Source organism: Triticum dicoccoides, chromosome 2A, assembly GCF_002162155.2.
Source record: "Triticum dicoccoides isolate Atlit2015 ecotype Zavitan chromosome 2A, WEW_v2.0, whole genome shotgun sequence".
In the NCBI taxonomy this organism is placed as follows: domain Eukaryota; kingdom Viridiplantae; phylum Streptophyta; class Magnoliopsida; order Poales; family Poaceae; genus Triticum; species Triticum dicoccoides.
The window spans coordinates 25,074,662-25,078,365 of NC_041382.1; positions in this window are offsets into that span (position 1 = coordinate 25,074,662).

Below are 3,704 nucleotides of genomic sequence, written 5' to 3' on the forward strand. Positions count from 1 at the left end.
TTACCATCCAGCCTAGACGCACAGTTCGGGACCCCCTACCCGAGATCCGCCGGTTTTGACACCGACAATCCCACTTATGATTAACCTCTATTGCAAGCATCCACAACTACAACAAAAGTATTAAGGTAAACCTAACCATAGCATGAAACATATGGATCCAAATCAGCCCCTTATGAAGCAACGCATAAACTAGGGTTTAAGCTTCTGTCACTCTAGCAACCCATCATCTAGTTATTACTTCCCAATGCCTTCCTCTAGGCCCAAACAATGGTGAAGTGTCATGTAGTCGACGTTCACATAACACCACTAGAGGCTACACAACATACATCTTATCAAAATATCGAACGGATACCAAATTCACATGACTACTAATAGCAAGACTTCTCCCTTGTCCTCAGGAACAAACGTAACTACTCACAATGCATAAACATGTTCATAATCAGAGGGGTAATAATATGCATAAAGGATCTGAACATATGATCTTCCACCAATTAAACCAACTAGCATCAACTACAGGGAGTAATTAACACTACTAGCAACCTACTAGCACCAATCCCGGACTTGGAGACAAGATATGAACTAGGGTTTTGAGAAGAGATGGTGCTGATGAAGATGTTGATGGAGATTGCCCTCTCCCGATGAGAGGAGCATTGGTGATGATGATGGCGATGATTTCCCCCTTTGGGAGGGAAGTTTCCCCGGCAGAACAACTCTGTCGGAGCCCTAGATTGGATCCGCCAAGGTTCCGCCTCGTGGCGGCGGAGTTTCGTCCCGAAAGGTTGCTTCTCCTTTTTTTTCTCGACAAAAGACTTCATATAGCAGGAGATGGTCATCAGAGAGCCACAAGGGGGCCCACGAGGTAGGGGGCGCGCCCCCCACCCTCGTGGAAAGGGTGTGGGCCCCCTGGTCTTCATCTTTGGCGAGGATTTTTCATTATTTTTTATAAGGTATTCCGTGGAGTTTCAACACTTTTGGAGTTGTGTAGAATAGGTCTCTAATATTTGCTCCTTTTCCAGCCCAGAATTGCAGCTGCCGGCATTCTCCCTCCTTTATGTAAACCTTATAAAATAAGAGAGAATAGCCATAAGTATTGTGACATAATGTGAAATAACATCGCATAATGCAATGAATATCGATATAAAAGCATGATGCAAAATGGACGTATCAACTCCCCCAAGCTTAGACCTCGCTTGTCCTCAAGCGAAAGCCGATAACAATAAGTATGTCCCCATGTTTAGAGGTAGAGGCATTGATAAAAATAAAATACAGACATGAGGGCATCATGATTATTCTGATAACAGCAACATACATAGATATTGTCATATGATTACTTATGTTCAAGTGATGATCTATTCACAATGCAAAAGTATGAATCAGAAACCTTATTGACAACCAACAAACTATAACCTCAGTCATTGAAGCAATTGCAATTTATCATAACATCAGAAAGAGTCTATGTCAGAGCTAAAAAGCAAGTCCACATACTCAACTAGCATCTAGTCCTTCATAATTGCTAACACTCGCGCAATACTTGTGGTTACAGAGTTTTAATCGGACACAGAGAAAGATAGGGGCCTATAGTTTCGCCCCACAACCTTTTACCTCGAAGGTAATGTCAAAAATAATAACTCATGCCCCCTACATGCCCCCTACATCCAATCATACATATCAGGTTCTTTCCAACATGCTGGGCTTGCCAAAGCATAAAATGAAAAAGGGAGAGGTGAAGATCACCATGACACTTGCATAAGGTAGAAGGTAATAATAAAAGATAGGCCCTTCACAGAGGGAAGCAGAGGTTGCCATGCGCTTTTATGGTTTGATGCACAAAATCTCAATGCGAAAGAATGTCACTTTATATTGCCCCTTGTGATATGAACCTTTATTATGCAGTCCGTCACTTTTATTATTTCCACATCACAAGATCGTATAAAGCTTATTTCTCCCACACTAATCATACATATTTAGAGCAATTTTTATTGCTTTGCACCAATGACAACTTACTTGAAGGATCTTATTCAATCCATAGGTAGATATGGTGGACTCTCATGGCAAAACTGGTTTAAGGGTATTTGGAAGCACAAGTAGTGTCTCTACTTGGTGCTAAGAATTTGGCTAGCATGAGGGGGAAAGGCAAGCTCAACATGTTGGATGATCCATGACAACATACTTTATCTCAGATATAAGAAAACATAGCCCATTACATTGTCTTCTGTTGGGGAACGTTGCAGAAAACAAAAATTTTCCTACGGTTTCACCAAGATCCATCTAGGAGTTCATCTAGCAACGAGTGATCGGATTGCATCTACATACCTTTGTAGATCACGCGCGGAAGCGTTCAAAGAACAGGGATGAGGAAGGCGTACTCGACGTGATCCAAATCACCGGAGATCCTAGCGCCGAACGGACGGCACCTCCGCGTTCAACACACGTATGGTCAGCGTAACGTCTCCTTCTTCTTGATCCAGCAAGGTGGAAGGAGAGGTTGATGAAGATGGCTCCAGCAGTAGCACGACGACGTGGTGGTGATGGAGCTGTAGTACTCCGGCAGGGCTTCGCCAAGCACTATGGAGGAGGAGGAGGTGTTGGAGAGGGAGAGGGAGGCACCAAAGGCAAGGGGTAAGAAGTCCTCCATCTCCCCACTATATATAGGAGGGCCAAGGGGGGGGGGGCGCCGGCCCTAGGAGATCTAATCTCCTAGGGGGTGCAGCCAAGGGGAGGAATCCCTCCTCCCCAAGGCACCTAGGAGGTGCCTTCCCCTCCTAGGACTCTTCCTTTAGGGTTTCCCCCACCCTAGGCGCATGGGCCCTAGGGGGAAGTGCGCCCCAGCCCACTTTGGGCTGGATCCCTTCCCACTTCAGCCCATGGGGCCCTCCGGGATAGGTGGCCCCACCCGGTGGACCCCTGGGACCCTTCCGGTGGTCCCGGTACAATACCGGTGACCCCGAAACTTGTTCCGATGGCCGAAATAGCACTTCCTATATATAATTCATTACCTCCGGACCATTCCAGAACTCCTCGTGATGTCCGGGATATCATCCGGGACTCCGAACAACACTCGGGTTACTGCATATACATATCCCTACAACCCTAGCGTCACCGAACCTTAAGTGTGTAGACCCTACGGGTTCGGGAGACATGTAGACATGACCGAGATCGCTCTCTGTTCAATAACCAACAGCGGGATCTGGATACCCATGTTGGCTCCCACATGCTCCTCGATGATCTCATTGGATGAACCACTATGTCGAGGATTCAAGCAACCCCGTATACAATTCCCTCCGTCAATCGGTATGTTACTTGCCCGAGATTCGATCGTTGGTATCCCAATACCTCGTTCAATCTCGTTACCGGCAAGTCACTTTACTCGTACCATAATGCATGATCCTGTGACCAGACACTTGGTCACTTTGATCTCATTATGATGATGCATTACCGAGTGGGCCCAGTGATACCTCTCCGTTATACGGAGTGACAAATCCCAGTCTTGATCCATGTCAACCCAACAGACACTTTCGGAGATACCCGTAGTATACCTTTATAGTCACCCAGTTAAGTTGTGACGTTTGGTATAGCCAAAGCACTCCTACGGTATCCGGGAGTTACACGATCTCATGGTCTAAGGAAAGGATACTTGACATTGGAAAACTCTAGCAAACGAACTATACGATCTTGTGCTATGTTTAGGATTGGGTCTTGTCCAT